Source organism: Ambystoma mexicanum, chromosome 11 (assembly GCF_040938575.1).
Source record: "Ambystoma mexicanum isolate Mex_15411 chromosome 11, UKY_AmexF1_1, whole genome shotgun sequence".
In the NCBI taxonomy this organism is placed as follows: domain Eukaryota; kingdom Metazoa; phylum Chordata; class Amphibia; order Caudata; family Ambystomatidae; genus Ambystoma; species Ambystoma mexicanum.
Window position 1 is genome coordinate 461220116 of NC_090934.1, and position 21255 is coordinate 461241370.

General features: G+C 40.1%; 1 long non-coding RNA gene across 1 annotated transcript in view; it reads left to right on the forward strand.

Annotated features, from left to right (window-relative positions):
* The first annotated feature begins 2917 nt into the window (after nucleotides 1-2917).
* The window catches only part of LOC138504729 (uncharacterized), an 89761-nt gene continuing 71423 nt past the window's right edge, over nucleotides 2918-21255 (forward strand). The window contains exons 1-2 of the long non-coding RNA XR_011279930.1: nucleotides 2918-2972; nucleotides 7417-7438. This is a non-coding gene — a long non-coding RNA (uncharacterized lncRNA). The remainder of the gene's footprint in view (nucleotides 2973-7416; nucleotides 7439-21255) is intronic.

Below are 21255 nucleotides of genomic sequence, written 5' to 3' on the forward strand. Positions count from 1 at the left end.
ACAGATTTCTTCCCAGGGGGTCAACTTGATGGGTGATTCAGGACCTCCCCCGGTGGCTGTGGCAATGTTGCGGTTGGCAGAGAGTATGCTGCGGACGCGTATCCGCAGGTCGTCCCATCGCTTGCGGCATTGCTGTGGGGTGCGGGGTGCGGTCCCCACCGCACTTACCCGCTGTGCCACCAGAGCCCATATGGCCTTCTTGTTTGCAAGTGCCGTCCTGGTCATTTGCGTGCAGAAGACGACGGCAGCATTCTCCTGGAGGGTCTCTGTTAGCACGGTGAGTTCCTCACGGGAGAAGTGGACCTGCCGCTTGCGGTCGCACGCTTTCTTCGCTACTTTTCCCATTTTTCTTGGTTTCGCTAGGGTGGTTGACGGGTTGGGGTGTGTTTCAGGGTAGTGATTTTAGTGGTTGTGTGGTTTTAGTGTTTTTATAGGTGTACGCCGGGATGTTTCCCATTCCGGGCCCATGTTTTAACTTCCGTTTCCGTATATTTCCGGTCACCGTACTTTCCGGTAGGCGCACACTGCGGTGACCGCTAAGAGGGGTGGCGGTATTGCACCTAGGGCGCCGTACGGCGGCGGTGTGGGCCGTTTTGGGGTCATTTCCGCCATCGCGGACTTTGCACTTCCGCCGTGGCGTGGTGCTCGTGCCCGATGGGTCGGAATGGGCCGCACTTTGCTCCTTCGTGCAATGGCGGAAACGCTATTTACGCTGTGGCGCTCCGGTCAGTCGCTTTCCGCCAGGGTCGTAATGAGGGCCGATGTGTTTACTATCAACGTCAGATGTTGAAATTACAATTATAAATCAACTTACTGTAACATACGTAGTTTCCTTAATTAAAGCACAGCCTGTTTAACTGTATTTGTATACACATCATCCACGTTATCAACCAACCTCAAAATATCTAGGTGGCAAGTGCAACATGTCGGCCCTCTAGCCACAGAAAATAGAGCAAAATGTATTTCTTCCTATTCTAAAGTAATACATATGAAGACAGCATTATTTTTAAACTGATGAACGGTATTACCCAAATGATATTACCCAAATAGTTTGTTTACAATTGTTCGAATGAACAATTGACCGAATTTAAAGGGTCACAATTGACCTTTTCACAATTGACCATATATATATAAATATATATATCTGTTTGGTAATATATATTTATTTATATATATAGGGGTTTTGGGGGGTTTGGCATTAGGTGGGGGGTTGTGGGGGGTTTCCCCCCACATATATGTTACAATTGACCTTCACAATTCGGTCAATTGTGAAAAGGTCAATTGTAATTCGAACAGTTGTAAAACGAACAACTCGTATACAACCTGTCAAATTCCTCAGGAAGATCTTCTTCAATACACAAGTTCCAACTTGAGACTCTTTTGAATGGAAGCAATCACTTTAAAAAATGCAATAGATATAACAGTGGCATTCCCTTATTCCAGATTGTGATGCCGCTAGATCCAAACAAGACCTCCAAATACTAGATGTAGGATCACATTGACCTCCTACTTTCCAATGGGTCAAACACTCCATTTATTTAAAAGAACATAACTTCAAATTCATAAATCTAAGAATATTGTTTTTGGGCCATTTGCTATTAGCTTGACTAGTATTGTTGTATTCTTCTGATGTTGTTGAAATAAATGCAATGTGATAAGTGACTTACTTAGCAGAGCCTGAAGTCATGTGATGATGACTGCATTTGTTAACGTTGTGTAAAGATAGTGGTCGAACATCCCTCCTGAGAACAGTGTTAGTTGTTGGGTACCATGTGATTTATTATCATTATCGTTCTTTCTCTCAGTGAGGTATTTTCAGCCTCCTAAGACTCTTAGAACAGGCTTCAATATACATTGGTCAAGGTTCATTTTTTCATATTAGACCATATGACAGCAGCCCATAAATCTAACTTCCTTCCCATCTCCTTTCACCCGATTAATAGTTACCAAGATTTGGCGTATGATGAACATATCTTCATTTAGAAGATTGATGGAGGTTGATTGATTGAGAATTTTACACAAGTAGCTGAGAGGAAATTAATTTACTTTCTCCTTGGTTTCATCATCTTAATAGTGCTCTGGTGGGGCAGAACGTAGTATTCAGTGCTTCATAATAACCTTCAATTAATAAAAAAAGTTGTGTTAAATGTCATACTTGATAGAATGCAATATCTTCAGTTCCGTGATTGGGGTTTACATCATGCATCAGCGAAATGGAAACAAGGGGTTTAGGGTATATATATATGAACAGTTGGGGGGTCCAATATTCTCCGTTATTATTTCTGACCATGCAGAAGTCTTTTGAGGTGGACATGCATGGCTTGATTCCACTTACACTTAGGAACAGAACCAGATCACGTTTATTGGAAGAACATATGAAAGAGGGACAATATTTGTTAAATATGTGAGCAATAAACATGGAAAGTCATCATGATGTTCCCCCACAGGTTTTATTTTAATTTTGAAGACATTATGTTCCCAAAGCAGCACAAGATAGTAATTCTGGGAGGAAAACACAAGTGTTACATTGAACGGGCCGTACCATTGCTCTCCCACCCCCAATCCGTATTTAGACCCCCTTATATAAGAACTAAGTACCAGATTCACTTTGAAAGACAGCTATCACTAATTTGGCCCCGGGTTGGAAGAGAACGGTAGAGGAATCAATGAGAAGACATGTATGTGCATTTTTGGCTGTGACACTATACATCTTCAGTTGAGGTCTGTGACCTAAACAACCTGCATGGACTTCTCTGTCATTGATAAAACACGGTTTTGCTTATACTTTGAATTACAGGTATTGGGCTTGATGGGAACATTGTTAGTCACAGATGTTAACTGTATTAAATGAGCAAATATGTAAATGTTATGGCAATACAACTTCAGTCAAACTTTCATAATAGAACAAATCTGTTCCTGCAGGTGATGAAAATGAAGAAGAAGAAGAATCAGAAGAACAAGAAGGCGATGATGTAGGTTTTCGTCTTCTTTGTGTTAACCATTGACTGTGTTTCTAGACAAAAGCTTACGCATTCTGTCACTGAGTTGGATATAAGTAATATGAGCATTGCCATAGGAAACATGTTTGGCAATGGATAGGTTGCTTTAATATGATATACAACATAAAGTATAACTTATTGTTTTCTGAAGGTTCATAAGGAAAGAGTTATGGCTCTTGCTATGAGTTTATTTTTAATGGAGTACTTGCTTTTGAATTATCAGCAGCAGTGATGGTTACTGCATGTTTTCATTGTTGGCATGTACAGACACAATAATATTCTAGTGCAACCGTGCATTTCCAGAGAGGCCCCAACTATTGAGAGAGATTTTGGGGGTTATCTGTCTGAGAAATTCAAAACGGTGCATTTTGCAACAGACTTGAAACAATTGGTAAATTGACATATCATTTATAATCGGTTTTTCTAGGACAACGAATACAAAAAGCTAAAAGAGGGCAGGTCACCAACACTACATAGGAGTATTTGATAACACATTTTCTTGATTCATTTGCCAGCAATATATGTGTAATACATGTGGTGGCAAGATTTGCCAGTATTGCCACAAAGGAAATGCACTCATGTTGGCTTGGACCACCATGCCACTCTAAGAAAACATGCCCCTGCAGGCTTTGTTTCTTTGGTTGAAGAGGCCTTCACAGTAGCACAGTATGATCGACAGAAGTATGAAATTCTTTTGAAAAAGGCAAGAAGTCACTCTTGGAACTCCTAGATGACACACATTACATATCGAGCTGAATTATGCCAATATGAACTGGTTGTTTTGTATTTAACTACGTATATGTCCTGATGAGGTGTACCAGATAGAAATTTTATATGTCTATCGTGGGGCCCACAACTCGAGTAGAAAACACCATAAGAGCCCACTTTGTTGAGTTGGGCCTCTTTTGAGTTTCTATAAAATATATAGGCAATTGACATATGTTCACAAACAAGCTCGCTTGAACACTTGCCATGTTCAACTCTGTTAAAAGAAAAATTCAGTGTTAAATAGGGCTTTGTAATTGTGTAATGGCACTTGAACCCTAATAGAGGGGTATTCTACTGTTAGAATAAAGTAACTAGAATTGGCGTTTTTTGCACAGTACAAATGATGGATGGTATGAATGGGGATGAAAGTGGATGTGAGTAAGGATGGGTGAGATGTGATCACTGGTTTTGATATGATATGTGTTTTTCTAGATGTGATATGGGTATCTTTAAAATTTGTGTTTAATATATGATTAGTTATTGTGTTTGTGTGGCTATTTTCCTAAAATGTGCTTTTGAATGATTTTTAAACAATTAATGCAATAAATGAACTTCAAACAAATCTACTGTGTTTTGTCTAGAACACAGGCCCTTTGAATAGGGCGACCTTTTTGGAAAGGATGATTGTCAGCATTGTTATACATGGATTGTCTCATAAATGAATGGATGGTGTGCACTTATCCATGGATAATTGCAAATTTGCATGGGCTTTGCCACATATGCCTTTACCCCCAATGCCAGGGTAAAGAGATATGTCCAGGATGGCTGTACCAATATATGCCGGTATTTACATCCCATAAAAGCACACACTGATGTTGGATTTGCCCCTGAGGCAATTATAAGATCATAAGACAACTTATCCAGGTGGCTTTGCCAATGTATGCCAGTGTCCCCACCTCCTCCTAAGGACACACCCATGTTGGTTTTGACCATGAAACATGTATGCCAGTATGAGAAAATATGTTCATGCTTGCTGTACAAATATATGCCAATATTCACACTAAAGGATACCCTCATTGATTTTGGTTTTGCCCACATGAGCTAATACTACACCACACTGAAAGAAGATGTGCCCATGCTAGATCCCAAGTTCCTAGTTTCACTCTCAACTCACATCGGGTGTCTAATTATCACTGGACTCTGTCACCCCCGTTCCATAATCTTACAGACTTTCCCATCCTCTACACGGACATACACACAGTCTCGTGAAAATCAGAACCGTCTATGATGTTTATGCACAGAATCAGAGTAGGCGATTATATACGTCAGACTCCCCACTGGCCTCTATATATGATTGTCTAAGGCACATCTGTTAGCGCTTTAGGGTCCTAACTCTACATTAAGGAAATAATGTAGCATGGGGTGCACAGGTGCTGTACTGCCCTGACAGCCTTTATAAACTGCAGCAATGCAGGCTTGTAAAAAGATTACATTTACTACTTTTGTTTTATTATTATTATTATTGTCATTTGGTTAAAAATAACCTTTAACAATTGAGATAAATAGTGAATGAAAACAACACGTTAAAGAATGTTTACACAAACAATAGAATCCCATAAAAACGTAAACATTATGCATCAAACAACAATGTCATTAATATAATAGTAATAAAGACAGAGAGAAAGAGAAAGAACAATTTTAATCACATTTTTTCCATTATCACCTACAACAAAAAAACAAGGGGCTGGCACCCTTTCACTATGACACAACAGCAGCCTCCACTTACAAGAAAATGACTTACTTGGTGATCGAGGTGCAATGAACTATTGCTCAGAAGTAGGGGCCGTTTGCAAGGTTGGGGGGTACTCATAATGACTATGAATTGGGTAGTACCACAGCACTTTAATCCGGAGGCAAAGTCTCAGAAGAATCAGACCCTCCAACACTTTGAAAATCACCATTGCTGGCTAGAACTTCACATTCACAGCACTGCTACATTTCTGAAATGTTGATCTCTTTTAACAAACACATGCTTCCTATGGATTTGGAGTCAAATACGTAACTTCATCACTCCACCTTTCCTTTTTAAAATATACATTATTTGGACGCTGATCGGGAAACTAGAGACTTCCAAAGCCTTATGTCAATGGGAGGGGAATGAAATGTGAAATGACCGATGCATCACACACGTTTTTTTAGTGACCATTTGGCTTTGGGCATTGCTGTGACTTTACTTGGCCTGTTGAGTCCTTCTTTTGTTTTTCAACCTTTTCTAATTTCACGGTATATGCATAGAACTAAGTGGATCATTCCATATACTGTGATTTTACTGTTTTGCTTCAATGCCTTATGAGGTGTTTCCTTCCCTGTGCCTGATTCACGGAAGTATTTTATAATGGCAAGGTCCCATAGGAACACGCTCTATGCATCAATATCTAAAGCTCAGGGCTAAATGCCAATTCTTCACCTGCCTGCTCTGAGGTGACTCTAAATTCTGAGCAACATTACATACATTTTGCGTTTTCGTTTATGCACCAGTTCTCCTGGTTCTTTAATAGAGAATGTTACAAACAGGGTTTGCCACAATACATATTACTTAAAACGTGTCACACTCAGGACAGATGAAGCAATTTTGTTTTTGTAGTGAGTTTGTCCAGCGATATAAAAAGAAAGAGATTTTGGCTTTAAATCTGATTTTTTTTCACAACGGAAAAGTTAGGACTATTTTAGCATGAACCAAAAAAATGAAGCTTAGTTTGTGCTCAGTTTTTCACGTCGTCCAAAAATGCTAAATTTCAAGTAATCTTTATTCCATCAATCCCCAATTATGCTGTAAGAGAACATTGGCAAAGTCATTTCACTGCATTGCAAACATCTTTATGCATCTTTATGAATGAAAGCAAAATATGTTGTGTCCATTCCCCACACCAACATCCATGAGTCTAGGTGCATTTGCTTAGTTTTTAGCAGAAGATCCACTTGAACCCACTTGTTTTCAACAGATTACATGGAGAGGGAAATTCCATGCTCCAGGCTGCAACATAACTGTGAGGTAGCATTTGGCAAGTGCACAGTTTAACAGGTGTCACAATATTGGTATTATTTCTAAGAAAAGGAATCTTAAAGCCCCTTGATTTCTAAGGAGAGATTTCATGCATCATCATCTTTGTAACGCAATACTCTTCTCATCTCTCCACAAATGACACATTGATTATGACAGAATCACATCCACTGTGAGATCACATGTACTTTGATTGTACATTATAAAACATTACAAAATAACTATACAAATTACCTTCTTCTAGAGTAATGCAATGGGATATTAAACAGCAAATGAATGGTTACCCTGCTACATTGATTGCAATCATTGCATTACCCTGTAAGATCATCAGAGTAAATATTTTATGATATTCCAACTAAAACAGTTGAGAACATTTTCCATCACATAGAGGAACTATATATTTTCATGTGTGTTGCACTTATTTATGCACAAGGGAAGTTTAGACAAAAAAGTTGTGTTTCATCACTTTACTGCATTTATTTCATTGGCATGTGATGATTAAGGTTTGAGCAATGATTAAGGAATGCAGAGCTTCTGCTCGTTTATATTGTGGACAATTGTAGACAGATATTGCATCATTATCGTTGTTTCTGACATGATGAATTTACCCAGTTCAGATGTATGATTATTTCCCTTTTCTCTGAACAGGGTACAGACAATGAACTTGAAGGTATGTTTTCGGTTATTTGGACTTGAATTCAACACAGCTGCATTTGGCTTTCTTCTTCCTGCGTGTCTGAGGGAATACTTGTATTATCATCTGTTCAGAATCTGCCAGGATGAATGATCGACTGGTTAAACACTTTCCTTGCAGGGCAAAAATCCCATCATAAATTGTTGGTTAGTGGTAACATTTCGTGGTGTGAAGGCATTAACATTATATCTTGGATATCCATTAGTTGTGTCCTGGCCAACAATAGAATGAAACACGCTCTTTCCACTGGAGCTAAAGACAGATCAGTAAACTAGCTCATATGCACACATGGTCACATGCATGCAACTGGACATTTTCTGATGAACGTTTGAAACAAGATTGTCTTAATGCAGTGTATGGCAACTGTCATCAAAATATATTTTTACAGCTGAATCTATTAAACATTTAAAACTAAGTATTAGGGACGTTCAAGATTAAGTTTACAATCAAAGGGGCTTGCAAAAGGTAACCTAAGAATTTAGCATGATAATATATACATTGTATTAAAGGAAAATACTTTAGCTGCAGGGATGTTAAGGAGAGAACTTAATGCAGCAAAACCCAATCATGACATCTCAGATGGCATCACGGATTACATCGATCATTACATAATCTTTGACATAACTGATAACATTACAGATCACATCACTGATGCCATCACACCTCACAATACGAATGACATCATATATGGCAGATTACATCAGCAATGGCATCAGGCATAACATCATTTATAAGTTAGCTCATAAAAACTTTGATTAGCTTTATAACAATTTAGGGTGTGGACTTGACCATGACGAAAGCTGTTGTCACTGGCCATAAAGCAAAGGCCATACCTAGTGGCTGGTTAGTGTTGTACAATATACAGTAGACATGGCTAAAAGCCATTCCTATTGGCCCGTTATTGTTTTAAAATATATAGTGGGCAAGGTCAAAAGCCATAGCCACTGGCCTTGGCCAAAGGCAATGGCCAATGGCCCATAAATATTTTAGAATATACAGTCGGCACAGCCAAACCTCATGGCCAAAGTCAATGCCCACTGTCCAAGTACAGCGGGCATGGTGAAGGCCGCAACCTCTGGCCATATTCAAAGGCCGTAGCCAGTGGCCCATTTACATTTATTTATATATTTATTTATTTTTTCACATTTATAAAGTGCACTAAACACATGGGCATCAAGGTGCTGTCACAACTTGTTGCACGTATAGAGGAGAAAAGTAAGTCAAGTGTTTGAGCAGAGACACTCAGTCCATAGTAGGCAATATTGTTAGATAATATTAGAATATACAATGGCTGTGGTCCAGTATTGTGCTGATGGACATGGCTAGTGGCTGGTTAGTGTATATAATATACAGTGGACACGGCTGAAGGCCATAGCCACTGACGAAGGCCAACGGCTATGGTTGGTAGCCTATTAGTGCTCTAAAATATATATATATATATATAGAGCACAACTGAAGGCTGTGGTCAGTGTTCATGGCCAAATGCCATGAATAGTGTTTCATTAATGTGTTAAAATATATTTGGCCATGCCCACTACCATGGCTGAAGGGCATCCTTAGTGGTGGTTACTGTTGTAATGTAATTCGTGATGTCATCAGTGATGTCATCTATGATGTCTTTATTATGGTCATAGACTGCACAACAGGGGGAGCGAAGTTAAGGTGACCTTAGTTGAATTTCCAGGGTTTTAGTTACATTAAGCTTTCACCTTAACGTCCCTGCAACTAAAGATTTTACCTTGAATTTCAAGCTTTTTGTTACAATAAATTAATCCCCTTAACGTCCCTGCAACAACCGCTTTGTTATTCCATAGATTATTTCTATGACTCTAGCCATGGCCTTTAGCCATGGCCAGCAGCCACTGCCTTGAACTGTACCCACTATATATTTTAGAACACTACCACTACACTACTACATTATCAGACAAACAATACAATATACGCACAAATATATGTTCTGCACAACGGCTTGGCTAATTTCTTTCATGGATGTATCATCTTCTTTGTTGAATCACTGCTTGAAAGACAATGCAATACATTTCAAAATAGAAATCAATATAATTGTTATGACTTTATTAAATATTAGTTCTACTTGAATACTGAATGTATTCCTAGCACACAACCAATTAAGGCTGAACAAATTAATCATTGTGTAGAGGAAAAAAAACGAATTGTAGAGAAAAATACCTTTATTCACTTATCGAAAATATCTATAAATACATTTTTACACACAAATTCAATCCTATCACACTTTGTACAAACATCTCTTTATGACACATAATGAGTATGGTAACATTACAATAAATACACATCATATGGCTACATTGACCATGAACAAAATGGCTCAGAAATTACAAATCTAATGAAATGGACAATACTAATTTCAGTTCTTTTGACTTTTTCAACATTGATGTAGTACATACAATGGATAATTATTAATATTACCACCCTAACCAAACTCTCAAAAGGATAATACTCCTATCCAAGAGAGTAGCTATGGACATACAAGCAAACATTTCTGAATAACTGCAGTTACATTTTTTAAAGATGCACCCCATAATTAATAATAGGAGAGATTAAAAGAATTTCACTTGGAAAAGGGAGGAGTCTGTAGAGGCTGCTTTAGAGACGAGAGTTAATAGAGTATGATAAACAACACTTCATGGATACAACAGCTACACTAAGTACTTAGGTAACTACGAATCTGGATTTGCATCAACAAATTCAAAACAGAATTGTCAGCAACATCAATGGTTCATGCACCTCCAAAGAAATGTTGAAATATTTTAAATGCAAATAAATACAATAATAATATAAAAATAAATAACTAAATACACACAACAAACCTTGTTTCATTTAAAATAATATGATATTTGCAGAGTAGTTTATGCAACCTTAACCAGGAAACCAAAACATATAACCTAACTATGGGCCTCATTCCGAGTACGGCGCTAACCAATGGCGCTATTAACGCCTTGGTTGACGCCGTACCCGGACCGGCAGCGCCTTGGTGGTTGGCGGAATTACCGCCCCATTCCAAGGTTGGCGGGGCGGTAATTCCCCAATCCCCATTTACCCTTCCCCATTCCCATTCTTGCCCCATAGGGCATAATGGGAGTGGGGAAGGCGTCAATTACGCCACCGTAAATTACGGTGGCGTAATTAACATCAAGGTCCCTTAGCGCCATGGTATTTAACGCCTGCTTAAAGCAGGTGTTAAAAGCACCATGGCGCTAAGGGAACTCGGAGTATGGCGGTAAGGGATTACCGCCACCGCTCTCGTTAGCGGTGGCCGCTATCCCTTACCGCCATACTCGGAATGAGGCCCTATGTCTACAGATTACAAATAAAAATATAAAGACATGCCAATGTTGAACCATTATTTTGTGTGTAAATCCTTTTAAAATCTACTCGTACCTTTATTTGAAATACTAGGTAGAGAATATAAAGATTCCTGTCTGTCAACACTTACTACAATCTTACAAATGCCATTTCAATATGTCTTGTAAAATGTTATGTTATGTTATGTAATGTTATTAACATTTGTAAAGCGCACGTTCACCCAAAGGCATCATGGCGCTGGAAAGTAAGCTACCCAATCGAAGAAGACCAATGGAGTGGTCAGGCTTAGAACAGATTAGTTTTCAACGCTCTTCTGAATCCAAGATGGTTAACAGTGGCCCTAAGAGATACAGGGAGGCTGTTCCTAAGTTTGGCCGTGGTGACAGAAAAGGCTCTACCTCCGAGCCTTGCCTGGTTAAACCTAGGGACAGTAAGCAGGTTAGAAGTATCAGAGCTGAGGTCCCTGTCCGGACGATATCGGGTAAATTTAAGCTGCAAAAATTCGGCTCCCAGACCATGAATAGCCCGATGAACAATGCACAGAGATTTAAAATGAATTTGCTGGTTCACCGGGAGCCAATGCAGTTGGCGAAGCACTGACGTGATGTGGGCACCATAAGGGGAGCCAGTGGCCAGCCTAGCAGCAAGGTTCTGCATACGCTGAAGGCGGTGTATAAGGCCGATAGGTTGCGACAGATAGAGCGAATTGCAATAGTCCAGTCGTGTGAGGACTAACGCGGCCACCACAGGGGGGCGGAGGGGTTCTGGGATCAAGGGCATGACCCTTTTGAGGATTCGAATCTGGTGGTGGGTGGACTGGCACACGGCCGTGACCTGGTTAGACATCGACAAAGAAGCGGAAAGGATAACTCCTAAGTTATTTACTTTACTAACTGGATTGGGTAACGGGGCCAAGGCAGAGGGCCAAAAAGCAGGGGTCCACAAGGAGGGGTTAGGGGGGCAGCCTACCAACAGTACCTCCGTCTTATCACCGTTTAACTTTAGCCAATTCTGATCCATCCAAATCCCGACTGCCTTAAGACAATCGTGGACGCAAACAGAGGCCTCAGACTGGTCCTGATCCAGACTGATCAGGATTTGAGTATCATCCGCAAATAAAATATGTGTGTGTACTTGTTTTGGCCACCTACACACATGAAAAGTCTATAATGACATTTCTTGATCTAGTCTTCAACTTTCAGTGTTTTTCTTTAACATTGTATTATTATGTAATACTTATATTTACTCAGAAACTTCATTGTACATGTAGAATACCAACTTGAGGTTCTCAATTAATTGGCAAACTACATTTTTGAAGTACCTCGAAAGCACCACAAACTGATATTTAAGCAATGCAGTCTTCCACAATCAAAAAAAGCGTGCAACATTTGAATGTGCATTTCTACAAGAATAGGAACCCAACAAGTGTGGATTCCTTTTTTTCTTTTTTATTAACCACACATTTACTTCCAAATATGCTAATTATTTGTACATTGTCATATGAATAATTATTTTCAAATGTGTGTGTGCCCTTTTTTTTAGTAACCTACACACATAAGAAGTTAATACAAATGTATTTAATGTATCCTACAAAACATTTATTTTCAATATTAAAGTCTAGAGAGTAAGCGCAATGCACAAAACACATTCCTAGAAGAAAATACCACACTTGAAATAGGAGTACTTTAGATAATTCACTAACTACTATTTAAACTACTTAAACTATACTAATTTCCTTTTTATTTTCATTCCAATACTTTTTAAATACTTTGCATGCATCCTCATTTTGGCCACCTACATGCTTAAGAAGTAAATGACAATCTAAGTAAACATTTCCTTTAAATTACAATTTCTGTTCACAACTCATTTCTTTTTAATTACTTTTTTTTTGCTCTACATCCTACTTTTCACTTGTTTCAGAAGTAAGCAGTTATCATATATAGCCAAGGGTAGTTGTGCCGCAAAGCAATAGTTTCTGCCATAGCCGCAGCCGCAGAAACGCACTCCAATTGTTGCTGCTATTTGCCGCACCTCAAACATGACCTTCTGATTGCCTGATTCCATAGCCACAGTAATAATCAATGTTTCATGTAAAAAATATATATTTTTACATGTGTATATATATGTATGAATTCAGTACTCCTTGTAAGTTACATTTGAAAATATATGGGCCTAATTACGAGTGAGCCAGTCCGGAATTAAGGTGCTGGTAACAATGTTACCGGCACCTTTTCTGGACCGGCTTACTCTGTGTCTGCCAATAGGGGCTGTGAACTACTGGCAGGCTGTGGACTATCATTCAGGCACCTACCGGCAGATAAACAACAGTGCCAGTGCTTCTGTGTTTCTATTCCCATGTTGTCCTATCGGACTCCATGGCTATGGGAACTTACTGTTCCACTGCCCATAATATCTCAGTATAACTGGGATATCAGGCAGCAGAAACGTACAACGGGTGGCCTACCAGCAACCTCATAATGAGGACTATAGACTGCAACATGAAAAAGATACAATTTCCAATCACTAACTGAATGAATATGAGTACCAAATGCCTACCGTGTCACAGCCATGACCTTCAGCATGATTTATTACCCCTGATGTCACAATACCTGTAAAAATATATTTCACAAAATTAACACAAACACACAAAAAGTTAGCGATGGGTACAGATCTACACATACCCTCGACTATCAGTCAGTCCTATAACTACGGGTATCAGTAAAAACAACTGTGTGAGCAAAATCAGTCCCTGATCCCCCAAGCCCACACTAACTGTCCCCCCACTCACTAACAGCTCCCCACACAATATTAACGGTCTCCTCACCTCCCCTTCCCTCTCCCTTTCCCCCCTTAACATACCATGTTCCCATGACACAGTTTAATTTCAAATGTCAGCTATTCACGGCCACAGCTGAGGCTATCGCAAGTTTCATGTTGCAGACTCAGTCCCTAGACCTCCTCCAACTTCCAAAGTTCGCTTGCTGGCCTCTACCCACTCCCTACCTCTTCCCTCATGACATTTGAAAGCATTTTGACCTGCAAATAGGGATTTCCCTGCCTCTCATTTTCTGATATCCTAGGCGATAGCCACAGCTATCTCTCACGTTTCATTTCTAAATATCCCAGTTTTTGACAATTTACCTGAGATATAGCTATCTATTTTGGAGAAGAGGGCACCCTCTTCACCATGAAATATTTAAAAAAACTACTGCACAGAATTACCCCAAACCATAACAAGGCCTCCACTAAGCACATTATACCCAAGTTGATATGGACCTGGTTCAAATCGGCCCAGCAGTCGCACACAAATTGGTGTTGTTTGTCTATGGGAAAATGATTGGGAAATAAGCTGCAACTTTTAAAATTCTTTATTTTTGTCTTAATAAAAAAATGTTTTATGAATGTTTACGAGACTTTGCAGTCTGAAGGTGCCTAGGCATCACTAAATAATTTAAAACTTTCAGCCAAATACATTGCACAAGTTAAAGGTTATTAACAGTATACCTTTTTGGGGGTCCATCAGGGGTCCGACTTAACTATAAGGCGGGGGCCGCCACCCTATGAAATATGTATTGCGATTCCACATAAAAATCCACACATAGAGGGTCATTACGACGTAAGAGATAACCATGCCGCTATTAGCGGCATGGCTACCCCCTTACTGGCTACCGGGTTCCTTGAATGAGGAATTACCAGGCCATTCCAACCTTGGAGGGCCCGGTAATTCCTCATTCAAGGAACCCATCCCCATTCCCATTAGAGCCCCCATAGCGCTCAATGGGAATGGGAAGGGTGCTAACAACGGGCACGTTGATAACAGGCCTGTTGTTAGCACCCTGGTCTGCTTGCATAACCAGCTAAGGATGCCTGGTAAAACCAGGCGTCCTTAGCGGGTTCCCGCGAGCAGACTCGTAATGGAGCAGTAAGGGGTTGACCGCTCCGGCACCTTTACCGGCATCATTAACCCCTTACCGCCAAGATCGTAATGACCTCCATAAATCACTCCACTGATGCTGTGTTAAGAAAAGTCTACTTGGTCTTTAGTGGTTCTTACTACCAGTAGACATCTTTAGTTAAAGAAATTCCTTAGGTCTCGGTTGTTTCAAGCTTTGTAAGAAGGAATGGCAGTGAAATGCATCAAAACCTCTTTTCATCATATCTTACTCCCCTTTGCTCTATACTTCAATGTGGATCTGCTCACTTGTCCACTGGTTTGGTGTTCTCCAACATTGATAACTCCCAGTAGCTGCTGATAATAAAAGGATAAGATAGGCCAAATGAAAGTGGTCACAAAAAACTCATCCTTAATGGACATCCCTTCATGAACGTCCCTTTGGTTCCTTCTGGACATCCAGCCAGTATTCAAATTCCAGCATTAATTGCTTCCTTTAAAAGATTGTACTGCACACACAATAGTGATCTGTAGCTTGGCATTTGAAGGATGAAGAAGCGGGTCAAGACGACCAACATTGGAAATAAACATTGTAAGTGTCGAAATGGCAATAAAATGAACATTTAAAAAGAAATAAAAGTGTTAAAAAGGAAAGCGCAAAATGTTGGGTAGTTATGAAGTCGACATGAAATGCTCATTTGTAATGCTGACCAAATCAGCCTAACAAACATATTAAACACAAAGCATGGTTTGTTAATGAATTGATTTTCTACATTATAGCCTTGAAAGCGTGTCCATAAGTGTAAAGCACAGTTTTTATTTTTGCTTTTGGGTAATTAAATCACATTATTATTAAGAAGATTAAAAATATGATATAAAATGACTTGACTAAATAATGTATTCAATCAATTGTGTCTAAAGAGAAGTTGATCACCCGAATGCAAGACTTTAGTTGGGAGGTATTTTTAAACCCAATATGTGCAGTGATGGCCTTTGTAAGGCGGGGGTAATAGTTTGCATGAGGTATGTTATGTTGCAAAAAGCCTGGTAAGAAAGTGCAGATAGGAAGCTAATTTTTGTCGGAAGTAATGAGCTGTACTGTGTACATGTGAAAAGCACATCATGTGAAAGGTTGAAATAGCAAAGCGGGGTTAGCTTAGTTAACACAGGAACCCACAAGCACAGCATTGTTCTCTTGGGGGATATAGGAATGTTTTCTTAGGGATTTAAATTGGAAAGAACATGATTTCACCACTGCATAGATTTGTGAGGTCAGGCTTAAGTGGAATCCTATTTGATACCACGTTTTGAGCTTTATGGAAATGTTAACAGAGCAGCCACAAGAGTGAGGCAGAAGAATGTCGACTCTTTTTTTTAAACTAAATGCCTCGTGCCAAGAAGGAGTATTTTTGTTTTATCCCATTAAACTTAAAACTGATGCTGTACACCCTATCGATTGATGCCAATCCTCTTTAATGGTAAAGGCGATGGTCATCGTCACTGGGGACTCAAAGATAGATTTGATGAGTGAAATGTTGTAATCATGGACATGATCCAACAAAGGTTTATTTTAGATATTAAAAAGGAGTGATGTGAGAGATGGGTGGCGTCCCAGACACTCCATGGGGAATTGTGGAACAGAATGGCACAAAGTCTACTTTAATGATTTCACGCATTTAGTCCAATTGTGTTAGTTAGGCATACCTCGCATTGAGGCCAACTCTGCTAGTTACCCATATCTCGCATTTAGACCAATTGTGTTAGCCATATCTCGCATTTGGGCCAACTCTGTTGGTTAGCCATTTCTCTTAATTAGTACAATTGTGTTAGTTAGCCATACCTCTCGTTTAGGCCAACTCTGTTAGTTACCCATATCTCACATTTAGGCCAATTGTTTTAGCAATATCTCAAATGTAGGCCAATTGTGCCAGTTAGCCATATCTTGCATTTAGGCCAACTCTGTTAGTTAGCCATTTCTCATAATTAGACCAAGGGCCTCATTACACGGTAGGCAGTAAGGGTTTACCGGTACCAGTATTTTACCGGTACCAGTAAATCCTTACCGCCTTACTACGAGGTCCCTTTGCGGGTTGGGCATTTTAATGCCTGCTTTTTGCAGGCGTTAAAAACCAACCCGCAAAGGGACCCAGGGAGCTAATTGCGGTACCGCAATTTGCAGTGCCGTAATTAGCGCCTTCCCCATTCCCATTATGCCCTATGGGGCAAAAATGGGAATGGGGAAGGGCAATGGTGGAAGGGGGAATTACCGCCCCTCCAACCTTGGAATGTGGCAGTAATTCCCCTATTCACCAAGGCGGTGCCAATATTTTTCCGGCATGAATCACGGCGCTAATTGCGCCATGGTTCACCGCCTACCGTGTAATGAGGCCCCAAGTCTGCTAGTTATCCATATCTCACAATTTTGGCCAACTCTGTCAGTTACCCATATCCCGCATTTATACAAATTCTGTTAGTCATTTCTTACATTTAGTCCAATTCTGCTAGTTAATATTTTGCATTAAGGCCAATTGTGTTAGTCGGCCATGTCATGCAATTAGGCCCATTGTGTTAGTCAATCAGATCTCACATTTGGGCCAGTTGTGTTAGTTAGACATATCTAGCAACCCCACTGCCACATCCACTGCTGCAATACTCCTGTAGGAGATTTTGTCTTGTTGGGGTAAATTCTGAATTTGGCTGTATTTTCTTACTGCAGTATTTTGGCAGTATTTTGGCAGTAAACTGGCCTTATCATTAGAGGTAGTTCAGTATTACCCTATTTTGGTGATAATATAGTGTTAGCTTATATTGGCAGTCATTTTTAGTGGTATCTTATTTTTGTGGTATAGTGGTGAGCAGGTCTTTTATACTACCGCCCCATCATAGAACAAACTCTCGCTCATTACAATTGTGACCCATCTTTGGCTGACTGCAGGTACTTCATGGACCTAGCGCACCTTTAGGGAACCCAGTGAGTTTATTCAGAATGCTCGTGTTACTGACTTATTTACATTCAGTAACCTATGTGCTCTGGGGCACCGACTTCTCTTCGCAGCATACAGATAAAAGTGCATCCGCAGACACAAACAACCTTCTGTCTTGCTTATTTGTATATATTTACTCTTGTCCTAAACTTGTCCCTGTGGTAAAGAATTTTGCTATCTCTTTTTCTTGTTCCTCACCTGGTATACTCTCCTCCCAATATATGATTACTGTTTCCTTCCCTGCTATGCTCTTCTGCCAGGGTATGTTTCCTTTATTCTTAAAAATGGGTATGTGCCTTTCCGTTCATCTGTTGTCTTTCTTATTCCTGGTTTACTGAACTGCCAGGATATCATCTTCTATACTCTTTATATAACAGTTTTCCAATATTAGGTCCACAAACCCTTTCTCACATTTAGTTTGTCCATATTTGCAAAGAGTTTATTGCATTTGCTTCATCTTGTTCAATTAACAGTCTTACTCTCAAGAAATAATATCTCTACCTTCATTTGGGCGTGTTCCATTCAGAATGTCTGTTTTAAGGAATAATATCTTTGCCTTAACTTAGGCTTGTACCATTCACAATGTTTTTTTCACTAATACTATCTTTGCCTTCACTTCGACTTGTTCAGTTCACAATGTTTGTTTCTGTAATAATATCTTTGTCTGTATTTAGACTTGTTTTGTTCACACTTTTTGCTTGAATAATAATTGTCTCTGCCTCTACTTAGCCTGTTCTGTTTACAATTGTTCTGTCAGTTATAATGTCTATGCCTTTACTTAGGCATGTTCTGTTTATATTGTATGCTTTAGAAATACTGTCTCTTCCACTACTTTGGCTCGTTTCATTCACAATATATGCAGAGTGTTCTGGTGTTCTGCTGGTCTGTCCTCTACAGTCCTTGCTTTCCCTGGAGGAGGTGCAGAGTGTAACAGAGTGTTCTGGTGTTCCGTGGGTCCATGTGGAGCAGGAACGTTATCAGCGGCAGTGACCCCACCTTTCTAATTGCACCATCATCTGATGACTACATTATTGATTGAAGTACGTTTTAGAGAAACTGGATGTTAGTTTCTATGGCGGACGGCGCACCAGTGCACTGGTGCATTTGCAGCTAAACAAACCTTTTATTGGATTGCTGTATAATTGCAATATTTGGACTTGTGATTACACTTTGAACTAAATCACAGCCGCAGTGCTGTATCTGGCTATTTGTTAATTTGCAAAACCGCTCAGCGAGAACTGGTCCAGAGTGAAGAACCAACTCCCCTCCTAGACAGCTCTATAGTCAACTCTATACCAGTCAACCCCTCCAAGCAACCTCTCCCGGACCCTTTGCCCACACCTCAAGATCTAGTGCTGTCACTAAAAACAGGTGGTGGGTGTAAGGTTGACTCGATAAAGTACCCTATAATGAATGTTACTAGTGGTACAAGCATGGAAGCTCATTTGGGAACATCATGTTCACCAAGTCTAGTGGATCCCAAGGATTTACTGGACTGTGCTGATTCTAATTTTGTTTCAGACATTTCATTTTTGGCCCCGGTGGTGTCTCTTGAAATCTCCAAATGGGTTTGGGGTCACATTCACTGTCCTCTCAGGGGATTTGCCCAAGCATGCCCAAAGGGAGTATGGATGAAGTGTTCCTACATAAATCTACAGGGAAAGTGACATTTACGTCTTCCCACCTATGGGGAGTACTCAGGGCTTTCCCCTAACCAGGTGGAAGTTTGCCTTTTCTTCAACCAACCAGCCCCTGATTCCTCTCGATGAAGAGCGCTGGTACAGTGCAGAATAAAGCTGACCAATTCTTGCCTTCGAGAACTGGTTTGCCCTTGAGTCAGGAAGAGCATTTATTTGATGCATTTTCATTTCCTGTCCTTTCAAGGATTCTGGACACTATGGACAGAGGTAATGACCAGAGTCTGCATGAACTGCAAGAAGTGCACTTCATTGTAAAAGAGCTTTCTGCTAAAATGAACTTCATTGAAGGGTTTATTATGTCCTCCGGAATCTATAACGTTAATGGTGGTAAGGGTCGCAGAGAGCCATATAGCATTACAGACTATTTTTCTAGAGCCTCTCAAACGCCTCTTCTGGCAAAAGTTGTGTGTGGTGGGGTCTCTGAGGTGTCAGCGACTCCGGCTGTGGTTCATGGACCACTACAATTGGCCGTGGATCCTATGCAATTAGTAGCGGAAAATCAGAAGATGGCTGAAACCGCATCTTTGACTACTTTGGGTTCTTTTGTTAAAGCTGTTGGGCCCATTGATGAGGCTGAATTGGCAAGAGAACCTTCACCTGCCCAGCTTACTGTTTCCAAAAAGAAAAAAAAGAAAGCTAAAAATGTAAAAAAGCTCAGTCTATGCTGGGCCAAAATAATAAAGGTTTCCTTAAATGTCTGCGATCTATGAAAGCACAGACTGAGGTCTTCCCGAGACTTTTCATGAGGGGGGCACTTTAGTGGCTTCTCGTGTGTTGAAGCAAAAGGAGAAGGTCACACGGAGGAAGATTACAAACATGTCTAAGCATTCTTGTTCATTTTCTAAAAATTCAAAACTGTCACAAAATGATAATAAGTCAGATGGCTTAATTACCGCTGTTTTAAAACCTAAAGGTAAAGCTGCGACTGAAAGTGAGGTTAGCCTTTCAATGTTGTCCACTTACTCTATTGATTCTGCAGAGTTTGATTCTACTCTGGCACCAAATATTGCTTAAGTACTGTTGAAGGGCTCTTTGAGCCGGGGGGAGGGGCGAGAGTGTGAGTTTACCTCTATTGGCTGAAAAGGTGCAGCCAACAGTTGTGCTAAATACAAATGCCCCCACATTTGTACCTGCCTCCTGCATGTCCCAGACTATCCTGGATAGATCTCCACCCTTTATAACCATGGAAGAACAGAGGTTTAGAGTTACAAGGGAGCAAGTGCCATTTAATTCTTTGGAGCATGCTCCCCAGGAACCTAAAGGCCCTATAATTACAGGTTTGTTTAGGGTCCCAGTAATAGGGGAGTTTGATGAGACAACTTCACTCCCAGGCCCTGTTGGGGGATGGTTTAGCCTACTTATCAATAAAACGCACCTTCAAGGTCAAAAGGGTTTACCCACTGAACTGCCAGTACATTCTGACTTTGTTTAAAGAAATTCCATCTCTACATTCACTGACATCTAGGGATATTGCAAGAATTGTCTTCATTGACTTTAGAAGGGTGGATATTGTAAAAGTAGGATTCCATTCCCATTTAGTTGGGAATCTGGTTATGGCCGAAGCAGAGAAGCTTTTCACTATGGGTTACCTGTGAACTGAAGCAGGTGATGAGTCTCTCCCTGGCAGTCAAAGAGTAATCTCTAGTCAAGGATTAGACTCAATTCCCCGCAAACCCCTTATATTTAATTTCAAAGTGCCCTCCACTAGCTCTACTGATGTAGGATTTTCCGTCAATAAAAAGCACACAGTTTTATATTATTGGGCTCATGTGATCAATTCCCTGGAAGAGCATACATGGGGGCAAAATGGTTCAAATTGAAAATTGTCCACACGTTTCCTCTCATGGAATACGTGAGGTTTTTCTCATCTATGTT